This window comes from Jaculus jaculus, chromosome 14 (assembly GCF_020740685.1).
Source record: "Jaculus jaculus isolate mJacJac1 chromosome 14, mJacJac1.mat.Y.cur, whole genome shotgun sequence".
Lineage (NCBI taxonomy): Eukaryota > Metazoa > Chordata > Mammalia > Rodentia > Dipodidae > Jaculus > Jaculus jaculus.
Window position 1 is genome coordinate 42,768,050 of NC_059115.1, and position 14,964 is coordinate 42,783,013.

The window sequence follows — 14,964 nt, forward strand, 5'->3', positions numbered from 1 at the left end:
ATGGAAGGCAATGGTATATTCTTTAAGCTTTCTTCAACAAAGTTCAAATTACTGTTGACTCAAATAGACATTTCTTGTAGATAAAATATCACCATAAATAAGTTTGTTTATTTTAGAACATACAGAAAAGCTGGCAAGTAAAATCTTTGCTAGGCATGAAAACACACACACACACACACATATACATATATACATACATATATATATATATATATATATATATATATATATATATATATATATAGAGAGAGAGAGAGAGAGAGAGAGAGAGTTTTACCATGCTCTCTCTTCCAAATAAATAAATAAAATATTTAAAAAATGAATTTTGTAAGAGCATAATAGATGGAGAGGAGAAAATCTATTGTGGCTGTGAAGGTTCTGATGCCATGTATGTCAAATTAATATCTTTTGTTGGTCATGAATTTACTGTCAGAAGGGAACATGTGCTAATATCAAGAACAATAAAAACCATTTTGAGTGGGCCAGGTAAGTTTGCTGAAAATGAAATCAATGAGGTCAGTTCCAGAGTTATCTCTTCACATGTGCTATGAAAAATATGCATGCCTTTTTCCTTCAAGGTTCACTGCACAAACAGCTCTGCTGAGATTCCTGAATTACCAATTGCACCCGAAATTGCACTGGAACTGCTGATGGTTTCCAACTTCCTAGATTGTTAAATAAAATAAATTATAACAAATCATTAAAAAAAATAAAGAAAAAAAAAGAAAAGGAAGAAAAGCAGCAGGATACTGGCATAAAAGCAAACATGTAGACCAATGGAAAAGAACTGAAGACCCAGCCCTTAGGTCAGGTAACTACAGCTACTTAATCTTTGATAAAAGAATCCAACAACATACACTGGGAGGAAAACAAACAAACAAAGGAAAAAACAGTTATTTTCAACAAAAGCTTCTGGTCAACTTAGATGACCCTACACAGAAAACTGGAACTAGACAGGTAGAACTCTTCACTTTTCATTATGTAGAAGTAATTAAAGACTTCCTGAACAATACCACAGTAGACCAGTAAATCTAACAATCACTCAACCAGTGGTATCTCAAGAAACTAAAAAGCTTTTGTACATACAAACATACCATAAACAGAGCCAACAGACAACTCACAGAATAGGAGAAATTCTTTGTCAGCTATATCACTGACATATCTAGAATCCACAACTCAAGAAACTAAGAAATGAAAAAAGTCAGCCTTTGCTTATGCAGCACATATAACAAAATTAGAACATTACAGAGAAGATTGGTATGGTCCCTGCACAAGAATGACAGACAGACAACTTCATGAAGTATTCATTCCATATAAAAAAATCAGGGGCTGGAGAGATGGATCAATGGTTAAGACACTTTCATGTGAAGCCTAAGGACCCAGATTCAATTCCCCAGGACCCACATAATAGGAACATAGAGGGATCATCAGTTAAGAAGGGGCCCGTAGAGGCAGGATGAAGTCTAACTCTAAAACATTTGGCTCTGGCTTGTAACTATCAGTACCAAAAATCAGATGCAACCTACATTGAGCTGTTGGTCAGAGAGACCTGAAAAGTCCCCAAAATAAGACAGGCTTCTGTTAAAATACTTGATTACTTACCTGAGGTAAAAGGTAAGACCATATTGCTGCTGACACAGACAATGAAGATTTCCTGCTGTAATCTGAAGGGAATCCAGTTCCCAGATGGTTAACCTGTGTAGTGCTGGGAAGTACTACTTGATCTGCTGGTGAAAAATGGCCAACAACATTGTGAGCAAGCAAGGGAAATTCTATATGAAAGCAACCAGCCTAACAAGATGTGCACAACTGATAAATAGTTGCACACAACCTAGGTGGGTAACCAATGGCTCTCTGACTGGCTATTACATCCACTCAGTGGAACCTATAGCTGGAAGTGGGAACCAAGTCAGAATCCTATAGTTACCAGAATTATGGACTCTAATGAGGAGGTTACACTAATGTTTGGCCTAAAGAGTGGCTACACCCATTAGAATTTCTCTTAATTAACAATGCTTATCTCCTCTAAACTATGCGGACCTCAGTCTCCATTGGGGAATCTATTTTTCTTTTTCAGAAGGCAGCAAGAAATGAGGACAACCAAAATATATCAATAAGACAAGAAAGATACATGACTCCCTGGCATCTAGGACCCAGGTGAAACCACAGAGGAATTGTTGAGATGAGCAAGATTGCTGCTTCAGTGGAGAGCCTGACAACCTGTAGCAGGGTGATGGAGACAGACACCAAGGATGCTTAAAACACTCCAATGAAGAACTCCAGACGCAGATAAGAGCTCAACACTAAAGTAGATTTAAGACACACCCACTAAGGGTCAGGAAATTTGCAGAAGAAGGGGTAGAAAGATTGTAAAAGCCATAGATCGGGAGGGCATATTCAGATGCATAACTCCTCCCACAATGACTAACTGCTGCTGCTACAACTCATAACCCACAACCCATATATAATGTGTTATACACTTATATTAGTGTCTATAGTTAAAGACACACTTTAGACCAAAGATTTTGATCCATTATCCCTGTAAAGCAACTTCAGCCATTAATTCATGTGTGGAGGCTTTGACCACAATGGTAGCATGGAAAGAAAAAAAGTGTGTTTGTTAATTACCAAATAAAACTGAAATATCATTACACACTAATAAGAATAGCTGTAATCCAAACAGAAATGCCACATATTTTAGGGATAGACACTAGGACATCTATAACTTAATTGCTAGTGGGATGGGAAACTGCAACAACTTTGGGAAAGACAGTATGGCACGGACAGTCAATGTAAATGTAAACACAGCATAACACACAGCACACCCCATTTAATTAACTGAGGTGAAAATCTGAATCCACACAAGATCCATGTTCAGTGGCTTTGTCATAATCACCACAAACTGGAAATAAGATGTCTGTCGGTGAGTGAACGGATGACCTGGAGCATATCAGTAAAATGAAACATTATTTGTTAATAAAAGAATATGAACTAAAAAGCATAAAATACACAGCACAAAATTCAATTCATATAACTAACTGGAAAAGTCAGTTTGAAGAGTTTTCATAATGTATGGTTCCAACTATCTGATCATTCGAGGAAAGGAGAGGGTGCTGACTGTGTACTGCTTACGAGGCTCTGGAGACTTGGGGGCAGATCTGGATGGAAAGGATGAAGGCTTAAAGTACAGGAAAAAAAAACTTGTAAATAAATCTTTAGCTGTAGATATATAATTATGTATTTTTCATATGTATAGAATTACACAGCACAAGGCTAGTACTTTGAGGTTAACTCAAGAGTTGACAATAATGTACTATTACCATTCTTTAATTATAACTAATGTTCCACACTTATACTGCACCTTTTTGTGAAGGTCAATCTCTGGTTATCACCTTGAAAGGATTTAGAATCACCACAGAAACAAATTTTTCCTACATGTCAATTAGGGATTTCTTAGATCAGACTAATTGAAATGGGAAGACCGCCCGCCTCACTGTGAGCAGCACCATTCTGCAGACTGGTTGTTCAATACAGTATATAAAGGAGAAAACAGTTCAGCACCAGCCTCCACTACTTTCTCTACTTCCTCCATGATCATGTGACAATGTGACGTTTGCAGTCTGATTTCTCACCCATGACAGACTTTCTCTTGAAATTATAAGCTGAAAATCAACTCTTTTTCTCCTTTAAAATGTTTCTGATTGATTAGGTACTTTACCCATCAATGACAAAGTAACTGATACATTTAGCAACTCTGTTTCCAGTGGAGGCTGGTTTAGTTGTATTATTGCACATGTGGTGGTTTGATTCAGGTGTCCCCCATAAACTTAGGTGTTCTGCATGCTAGGTTCCCAGCTGATGGAGATTTGGGAATTAACGCCTCCTGGAGGGAGTGTATTGTTGGGGGTGGGCTTTTGGGTATTAAAGCCAGTTTCCCCTTGCCAGTGTTTGGCACACTCTCCTGTTGCTGTGTCACACCTTATGTTGGCCAGAGGGTGATGTCCACCCTCTGCTCATGACATCGTTTTCCCCTGCCATCGTGGAACTTCCCCTCGAGCCTGTAAGCCAAAATAAATCTCTTTTTCCCAGAAGCTGCTCTTGGTTGGGTGATTTCTACCAGCAATGAGAACCGGACTGCAACAATGAAGTGGTACCGAGGAGTGGGATTGCTGCTAGACACCTGACTGTGTGGCTTTGGCCTTTTGGAGCTGATTTTCAAGAGGAATGTGGAAGAAGTTGAAACCTTGGCCCAAGAGATGCCTTGCAGTGCTGTAAGTACAGCTTGATGGACTATTCTGGTCAGAGCTGAAAGACCTGAAGGCAATAAGAACTATGGACTGTGAGGTTTGGCTTATGAGAGTGAGAAAGAGCTTTGCTTGGACTGGGCTAGCAGCTTATGTGAGAAGCTTGCTCTTGTGCCCATGTCCTACGAAGTTGTGCAGGGTTGCTTTGCATAGAAATGAACTGGTGTGAGCAGAGGGATATGGCACAGGGAAAAAAAAAAATTCTTTGGGTGAACTGTTGCCTGTTCAGCTGCAACCGAGAGATTACAACCTTTGAGATTGGGCTAGTTGACCTGTGCGGGGGCAACAAGAAGAATGTCGACTCTTTTGAAGGGGCTTGAGTGCTCAAGGTGTCCTGTTCTTCAAAGTCTGCTTCCCCCCACACCCTGGATTAACAAATTGGCACCCTACCTGATATCATGGAGTATAAGAAATGCTGGAAAGAGGGTCATTGAGTTTGCAACACAGTCTTGTGTTTTGGAAATGGCCATGGGCAGTGTGAAGCGGGTTTGCTGGTTGCCTGCATAGAGACCCCATGGGGCCATGAGGATGAACCGTGGCTTGCAGTGGAGACCCAGTGGAGATGCCGGGACCATGAGATGGCTGCGAAAGAGCTGCCGGCCCCAATGAAGTTTTCCAGGACTGTGAGTAGCCTAGCTGGAGGGGCGGAATTGGAATGCCAGAGACTTGTTGCTGGTTAGAATTATAAGACTTGAAGATTTGTCACTGGCTAGAGTTGCTGGACTTGAAGCTACAGTTTGATATTTTCCCTGGTTGTTTTAAATCTGGTATTGGTTGAATGTGTCTTTGCTATGCCCAATGCCATCTTTTGCAGTGTGAATATTTTTTCTGTGCCATTATGGGTTTTTTGAGGTTATTTTTTGGTATTATGGCTCAGTTAAAAGATCTTGGACTATGGGGATGTATGAAGATCATTGGAATTGATAAAAACTATGGGGACTTTTAAAGTCATACTGAATGCACTGTATTTTACATGTATGGACATCAGTTTATGGGGGCCAGGGGCAGAAGGTGGTGGTTTGATTCAGGTGTTCCCCATAAACTTAGGTGTTCTGAATGCTAGGTTCCCAGCTGATGGAGATTTGGGAATTAACGCCTCCTGGAGGGAGTGTATTGTTGGGGGTGGGCTTTTGGGTATTAAAGCCTGTTTCCCCTTGCCAGTGTTTGGCACACTCTCCTGTTGCTGTGTCCCACCTTATGTTGGCCAGAGGGTAATGTCCACCTTCTGCTCATGCCATCGTTTTCCTCTGCCATCGTGGAGCTTCCCCTCGAGCCTGTAAGCCAAAATAAATCTCTATTTCCCAGAAGCTCCTCTTGGTTGGGTGATTTCTACCAGCAATGCGAACCAGACTGCAACAGTACATGACAATGCTGACTACACAAAACTATTTTGTAAGGAGTTACATCATTAATTAGGGAGACTGTATCTATATTAGGGTTAATATTATCTATAGATATAGCATATACAGTTTTCAGTAGCACTGTATTTATGGACATGTTATACTTTATGATATAGTACATATATTTACTTATCAGTTAATAATTAAGAATTCATGAAATAGAAATTTAGGTCATTTACATTTCTTCCAAATTTTAATTTCCTGAAATGCTACCTTGTCCAAAGGTGTCAAGTTCTGTTTTAGAATTTAATTTTTTTATTAAACTTTAAATTTATAAAGATGCAATATAAATTTGGAAATTATCACATTTTATTACTATATTAACCTTATCACTGCTGACTTTTTGAAAAAATATTGAAAATTGAAAAAATATTGTTAAAAATGACTTTTTTTGTGGCTGGAGAGATAGCTTAGTGGTTAAGGCATCTGCCTGCAAAGCCAAAGGACCTTGGTCCAATTCCCCAGGACCCACCTAAACCAGATGCACAAGGTGGCACATGCATCTGGAGTTCATTTTCAGTGGCTGGAGGCCCTGGCACACCCATTTTCTCCATCTATCTCTCTCCCTGTTTCTCTCTCACTCTCTCAAATAAATAAATTTTAAAAAATGAGTTTTCTTTATTTCATTCTCTCATGTTAGATTGTTAGATTATTTTTATTCTATTTTACGCTAGCCTTAATTTTCAGCTACCATAAATTTTTATGTATGCATTCAACAAAGAAGGACATACCAATTCAATGTTACTAAGTGATTAATGGTTATTAAATCTTTCCAATATTAGAACCATTCTTTTCTCCATTGTTACTGATCATATTGTTTTTTTCCCATCAAATACAATGACTGTTAATTAAATTTGTATCATGTAATAGTTTCACATGTTATTAAAACTAGTTATTGAAAACGTATTATAGGACTAGGGAGATGGCTCATTAGTTAAAGGTACTTGCTTGCAAAAATCTACTGACTAGGTTTCATTTCCCAAATACCCATATGAAGTCAAATACATAAAGTGGCTCATGCATCTTCATTTGTAGCATCAAGAAGCTCTCTCTGGAACCCATATTCATATTCTCTCTCTTTCTCTCTCTCTTTCTTTCTCTCTCTTTCTCTCTCTCTCTCTCCCTCTACCTTCTTCTTGTAAATAAATAAAAAGTATTTTTAAAAACACATTACCATCAAGGTAATTCTCAAATTATTATTATAAATTTCTTCATACTATGATTTAAGAAATTAAATTGTTTTTGCCAACAGGAAAAGAAATAGCATTGCTTGATGGCTAACAGTTTTAGCTAAGCTTTAAAAGTAATATTATATAATTAATTTTCTTAGTTCATAATAATAAAATCATTCATGAACATTAGTATACCACCTGAAAACCCTATAGTTTGACTCTCTCTTTACCATATTAATTATATGCTGCAAATTTCTTTCTGACCAGAGAAAAATCTCACAACTTGGTTTTCTTATTGTTAATGTTTGCACAACTGTTTCCAACCTTGCTATGAAATGGACTTAAACAATATTTAAATGATTTATGTTTTGAATGATGCAGTGTTTCAGTTGATAGTATTCCTACCAAGCTTTATTAACATTCCAAGACAGGCTGCATCAATATGAAGGCTAACAAATACATAAAAATATTGGTGAAGTGCTACATTGCAGGTATCTCATCCTTGATATTCTATAGCTTTTAGGCCAGTTATATTACTGGTTTAACATTGTTTTGTGAGTGGACCATCTTGTTTATTAAAATATGTTTAGCACAATCTCTGGCCTCTATCGACTTAATACAAATAGTAAACCTGTAACAGTTCAGTCAGTTAAATACATCTATGATAGTTAACCTTTGTTAAATTGATGTGATTTCAAATCAGCTTGGAGACACATATGGATGTCCAGAAAAGTTCTACTGAAGCAGCAAAACATATGCTCTGTGTGGCCGGCACATGCAATGGGATTCTGAACTGAATGAAAAAGGAGAAAATGGGCTAGGTGACACCCTCATCATTCATTCTCGGCCTCCTGACTATGGATGCAGTGCCACTGTCCTCCTCACAGTCCACCTGCCATGCTTTGCCCGCCATGATGAACTGTGACTCCTAGAACTACAAGCTAGTACTGGCCTTTCTTTCAGCAAGTGAGTTTTTGGTCAGATATTCTGTCAAAGCCTGAAAAAGGTAACATATTATTTCATATATTATGAATGTTTTCATTATAACAAAAGCATGCCAGGTGGGAATCCAAGGCTCTGGAATATATTCATCCAAAATGAAATTTAATGCTATTTTAAGTATATTAAAAACAGTGAGATTTTCTTACTTCTTTTGTTTTTAAGATAATGGTTTAACAGATTACACTTGATATCTTTGAAAGTATAAGAATGTTCTTCATTTACAGAAGAAATGCTTTGGATATTTATTTCATAGGCTACTTAAGCTTCCTACAGTCTTTTGCTGAAAGGTGTATGTCTTATTCTCTTTCAATGCATGTATATCTCACTTCTTACCTGCTTAACACATTATTAATTGCATCTTAGTGGTATTTAGTATCTTGGCCTATATGTCTTTTGGGTCCTTAGTTAAATTTGCTATATATTATACTTCAGATAATTTATTTGTCTATTAAAGTTCTGAGTAAGAGTGAAAAGATGCAGGGTAATTACCTAAACTTAAATTTCAGCAGAGTCATAACTTTTGGTTTTATTGTAGCTCAAATACTTCATGAAACAGCATATTTGATACTAAAATTTAACATGTAAATGGATTTTTTTTATTTTATGCATGTGGAAAAATTATTATGAAAATGTACATGCTGATGATATATTGAATATGTAAAATACCATTGTTTAATAATCTATAGATGATAGTCCTTAAATGGAAAGCTCTTAGGATGGTCTTCTTATAATTTCTTGTGGATTTGCTAATTTGGAGTTAAATTCTAAAAATGGTTCTATGGTAACTAGCTCCTCATATATGTGCAATGTATTACTTTCACCCTTTGCAAAATGGGATTCTGACTGTGATGAAAATTAATTCCCAAATCTTGTTACTTTAGACATATATAAGTTAGGACCTTAATGAGTTGACTTAATATTAATCAAAGGATAGCTTGTACATACTCACCTTTATTAACTACATGAGTAGGATATTGTCAGCTCAGTCTCATAATATCCTATGCTCTTTAAAAGTCTGTCTGGAGATTAAGCATGAGACTCGCCAGAAAGATTAATAGGATGGTATGTTTTCATTATGATATTTAAGCAGCTATGAGTGCAGCCATGTTTAAGATTAAGGCTCAGGACCTTAGAGACAATAAGGAGGAGTTGCTGAAACAGCTTGCAGGACCTGAAGGTGAAGTTGTCCCAGCTGCGCGTTGCTAAAGTGACAGCTGCCCAGGCGTCCAAGCTCTCCAAGATCGGAGTTGTCCGAAAATCCATTGCTCAAGTTCTCACAGTCATTAACCAGACCCAGAAAACCTTAGGAAATTCTACATGGACAAGAGGTATAAGCCTCCGGACCTGCTGTGCAAGAAGACTCAAGCCATGTACCGCCAGTTCACAAAGCACGAGGAGAAACTGAGGACCAAGATGCAGCAGTGAAAAGAGTGGAAGCCCTCTGCCCTAGTTTGCCCTCAAGGTCTGAGCTGACCCTGTTGAACACAGTTACAGTGAAGTTTTTGAGTGAGTGCTGCTGTATAGGAAATAGCCTATCATTACAAAAGACAAAACAGACTTAAAAAAAATTTATTGGTTCTAAGTAGAAAAGGATAATTAATTCCACTGGACCTATTGTGTAGAGGTTATTCTCCATACTTAAAATCTGAGTGCCAGAAAGTAGAAAACTTAGGAAAAGAGAATAAGAACATGTAAGTAAATGTGAAAGAATAAGAAGATTCTTATATTGAGAAATAGTTTTCTTATCAAAATTATCTTAAAAATGTACACCTCCAAGTCTGAATTCAGTAAGAACAAAACACACCTGTGTGCTGCCTGTGAGGGAGTAACATAGACAAATGATGATAGGAGTAAGTGGAAAGAAAAGAAAATGTACAGAAAATTTAAAAAATCAGAATTGTTTAGGAACAGATAGAGAAATTCTTCTTACTAAAAACAGACTAGTCTGTTGAACAATTCTTATCTAGCTGTGACTTCAGAGTGTAGAAATAGTGGAAATATCAAGAATATAGGGGAAATGGAAAAGAAAACTTAATCAAAGAGCTCTCTGTGGAGTAATTCCACACCATTACAGTGCCTGGAAGTAGTAAAGAGTGAACAAGACAGAAACATTTACCATGAAGCAAACAAAACCCAAAGGTCCACCCAGCTTACCTACTGAGTTGTCACTTTGGGGGAAATGAAGGCCTTTGATGAAGACGTTGGTTGTTACCTACCTCAGTGTCTGGGAACCTGTGGCAGACAACACTTTGTTTCTAAATCGTGAAGTGAAACGCAGGATCCTAAACAGAAAAAATGAGAAGAATACATGTATAGTATTGGTTCAAATGGAATTTTATAAAAAGGAAATAATTATAAAGGTTAGGAAGTGTATGAAAACATTCAGTCATTATTACAACAATAAAAAAATACCCATTGGAGCAGAGAGATGGCTCAGTGAGGAGATCATCTGTCCCACAAGGCTAAGGAGCATATTTCAAATATCCAGTCTAAAGTAAACGCATCGGGCGTGGTTGCCTGTCTGTACCCTCACTACTTAGGACACAGACACAAGGGACCTCTGGTACAAGCTAGCTAGCTAGATTAACTAAATAGGTGTGCTATGGATTCAAGAGAGAAACCTTCCTGCGTACATAAAGAAGAGTTATTGAGGAAGACTCTAAATTTAACCTCTGAAATGTAAATGCAAAATGCACATATACATGAGTACCAACATGTGCCTGTGCGCACACACACACAGACACACACAAAACACAAACACACAAACACACGTACAGCACACATGAACAATTGCAAAAAGTACAAATTTCAAATCAACAATTAATTTAGAAATCAAAATACAATATCTGAAAATTAATATTTTTAAATAGCAAAATTGAAAACTCCTCATAAAATATGAAAAACCTCAATAGGTGAAAAATTCAAAAAATTTTAATATTTCAAAAAGATCAGGGAAGATAGAGAAAATAAAAAAAATAATAGGAGATAATTCTGTGGTGATAAAGAAAGATATAAACCTTAAGATTTGTACCCAAAAGTTTCAATAAATAAAAAAATAATATACTCAGATATATTGTGACAAAGTTTCACTGTGTTAAAGATAAAAAGAAAATCACAAAGGTTTCCTATGAGGAAACAAATGAATTTCTTACTAATACAGTTTCATATTGCTCTCTGTCTTTACTGGATGCTGAAAGGAACTAGACAAATTAACTTAGGAAACTCCAGGAAGGAAGTGAATTAGTAATGGAGGAAGGGTGAAAGGAAAGAAAATAGTCAAGCAAAGGAAATTAATTAAAATATTGGGGGTAGAATTCTCCACCTAACAGCTGAAGGTTGCCATATCTAAAACTCACTTCTCATCTTGTCATTTCTACTTCAGTAATTTCCTATGTATATATGATAGGGTTACTTTGATTAACCTAAGAACTATAGACTCAATGCAACAATACATTTGAAAGGGGCTGGAGAGATGGCTTACTGGTTAAGGTGTTTGCCTGCGAACCCAAAGGTTTGATTGTCCAGTACCCACGTAAGCCAGATGCACAAGGGGCACAAATATCTTGAGTTCATTTGCAGTAGCTAGAGGTCCTGGTGTGCCTATTCACTCTCTATTTGTCTCCCTTCTCTCTACCTCTCTCTGTTTGCAAATAATAAAATAAAATAAAATTGAAGGTACAGGGAACAATCCTAAAGCAATTGAAAGCCCAATATGGAGCATATGCAGTATATAAATAAAACAGTCCCATCCCATTCAAGGAAGTCACATGTTGAGGAGCCAATTCTGTTTATGATGCTGAAATTTTCATCTCTGGCACAGAAGACTATCCATCTTTCAGAAAACATAGGTCTACTTGATAAATTCCACCTTATGCTTGCGCCTTAGTCCTCCTAAAAATAGCCCCTACTCTGGGTAGCTCAAGTCCTCAAATAAACCAGGCATATGATGTTCTTGGGGTACCTGGGACTTCTTGGTCAAAGGAATACCTAGATCCCTCATATGTACAACTTAATAAACTTCCTCTTTGCTAAAATTGGACCTTAATCTCCAGATTCTATAAGCATATGCCTGAAAGAAGAGCCCAGCAGATGATAAGTTAACATACTCTTCTGCTTGCCCAATTTCTATAGATGTTCTCACAAAAACTCAAATCATAAAGAGAAGCCTTGGCTTCTGGAGAGAAAAGTTGAGAAGACATGTTGTTACTGTTACTGCCATTGTACTATAAACACTACAATCATAACATTTATAAACAATATCAATCTTAAATAGGAAAGGACTTAGGAAATTGAATTTTTTCAATACCTTAATGCAACACAAATCTTATCTGAATATTTCAGCTATATATGAATTAATGTTTGATTACTATATATGCCAGTAGACTACTTTGACCAGTCCTTTGGTCAAATAGCTTTGTCCAAATCCTTTCATAGCTGTTTAAGTATCCAAAGTAATCAATCTGGTCCATAGCAATTAATCAGCATAAATCCTTCTTTTGAGTGACATCTCCCTCATGAAATTCCATTTTCAACAAGTTTACCTTTTATCTGGCCTGGGATGTAACATTCTTGGTTAGTATTTTAAGATAATAAAGGAAACATACATAATAAAGCTTTCTAAAAAAATTCAATTTGAAAATATATTCTTCCTCATCACAGATGGCTGTTTATTGCATCCTGTCATAAAATCTGAATGAAGTGCTTGGCTTTCGAGTATATTTGAAACAATAAAAAGCTTGTATAGCTCTCAAATACCATGTTTTGCTTCCACATTTAATTGACTTTCAAAAATTCTGGTAATATTCTAATCCAAAAAAAATTTTAACACGTTGCTATTATATAAAAATCTGTGTCATAGAGTACAATCATAATTTTTTTGTTATTTAATCTTGGAAATATTATTTGAATACCTCATTCAATTAATTGATTGATCACTTGTCTCAATATTTTTTTACAAGACTTAGACCTTTTGAAAAGAGATTGAAACATAATGTAGACTAAGCAAAGCATAACCAGCTACAGGTGCTAACCCTATTTTGCCCCGAAGGATATAGAGTGCACCTACCATTATAATCACTTTGATTTTGGAAAAGAACTACAAATAAAAGAGAAAGAAGCTACTGTAGCTCCATGCTAAATAAAAAGTGGATTCAATTTGCATTTTTTAAGTTCATCAAATTGTCCATAGAAAGAGGAGCTCAATTTCTTGTGATTAATAGATTCAAATTTTTCCCTCCCAAAGAAGCTAGAGACTATAATTTACTAGGGACTTTGTAATTTCATTCAAAGGTCAATCAGAAGGCTCACTAAAGGAAAGTAAAGATGTATAAAGTCCTGTTTTTCCTGTTTCACTCACAAGTGGCAAAGAACATGTCAGGAAATAAGAGGTCACTGCTGATGCTTTAAAAAGTATAGGAAAGTAGATCTAAAGAGACAGAGTGAGAGTCCTAAAGTTCCTATTATTGGTATTGACAGAGGACTAGAGACCTATGTGGAAGAACTTAAAAGTCATAACTCCATAATCCTTGGAGATGGGAATTCACATATGCTACTCACAGATAATCATTGTGGTGGTTCTCACAATCTTTACTATGCTTATTCAGAGTTCAAATTCTTCAGTTCCTTCTCTACTTCCATCAATGATGAAAAGAATCTCCCAGTTTTCAAGTGATTACCTGACAATTTACTTTCCTTTGTTGTTGTGTGTCTGGCTTAAATTTTCAGCCTGAACTGCTGGACAAAATCTCAGCAGAGAGGCTCCTCCCCCATTTTATGGATAGCAGTGACCTTGGACCCCCAGACAAATCTCAGCCCCAGATTGGCAGGAAGTAGGACCACTCCCACCCCCAGCCTGGGATAACTGGACATCCTGAAAAGACTTAGGCTCATAGCTCTGTAACCTTTGGCCAGTTGCCTAGGAAACTTCTTATATGGCATCAACCAGCAGCCTTCAGCCAGCCCACCCCCTGCCACCCATACCCCATACCTCTTCCTGCCATTATGTGGATCACCTGACTCCCTATGTACTGGAATGAATATCCCTATATGCCAATTAGGCATCAGCAAGCAACCTTTGAACCTACAAATCCCCTTAAAACCCTCTTCCGGCACTCTCTCAACTACTTATAAAATCTCAGTCCCCTGACAAATAAACAAGCTGTTCTCTGAAGCTATCTCCTGAGCCTCTCAAGACCTCGCAACACAATTGTCTGGACACCTTGGGGGAGCCGGTGTGCAATGGCCTCCTGAGGAACCAGGAACTCCACATGACTTATCTAAAATTTTGACCTTGACCTTGCTAGCAGTAGGTTCTATCTTCTGTTCTCACCCTCCTCACCAGTATCTTGTCACTCACTATATACAGCATGCATTTTGTAGATGGTAGTACCAATAGTGAATCTCTGAACTATATTCTTATTTCCTTTAATTGAAAAGATTGTGTCCACTGACTGAAATAAGCCAACAAAGTGATATAATTAAATATAATTTAATGATTTTTGGAGTTAACTGTCAATTCCTGGTTGTTACTAATGCAAATCCTCAAAAACTATCAAGCAAAATGTTCCATATATAAAGTGGAAGCACCCATCATGATAATAACATGGTCCTGTTTTAATTCTATAGTGGCTAACAGAATATGTTTTATATACTTTGATAATTTTTCAATGGCATAACATCTACTTCAGGTATAAATGATTTGGAATGATAGAATGGAAATGGCATAGAATATGAACCTAGGAGAATCTATATCCAGATAGGGTACTGAAACTTCCTAAATGCATGGGCTTGGTCAAATTTCAAATTATCTGTCAACAAAGTAGGAATGAGTACAAGCCCCAATTATCAGTACTTTTGTATATCTTACAAATAAAGTGACTTTCAATGGGACTTCAGTGGCCTCTGTGTGTGCCCTTCCCTGCTTTCCAGTGTGTCCCCATGTAAATGAATGTGGCAGCAAACATAGAAACAGCAAAGAAGTATCCAGGATCTTTCTAAGTCCTCGTAAAGAGAGGGATGCTCTGAGCACAAAGGAATTATTTCAGAATTAAGGAGGCATAAAGGCTTAAAATGCATCTTAAGATGCCC

General features: G+C 37.0%; 1 non-coding gene and 2 pseudogenes across 1 annotated transcript; all 3 read left to right on the forward strand.

The window, feature by feature from the left end:
* The first annotated feature begins 341 nt into the window (after positions 1-341).
* On the forward strand, positions 342-677 carry LOC101613576 (annotated as a pseudogene).
* A 531-nt stretch (positions 678-1,208) lies between these two features.
* Positions 1,209-1,315, forward strand: LOC123454917. The gene has a single exon (XR_006633567.1). It is a non-coding gene; the product is annotated as a U6 spliceosomal RNA (small nuclear RNA).
* A 7,667-nt stretch (positions 1,316-8,982) lies between these two features.
* LOC101613861 lies at positions 8,983-9,303 on the forward strand (annotated as a pseudogene).
* Positions 9,304-14,964: the final 5,661 nt, after the last annotated feature.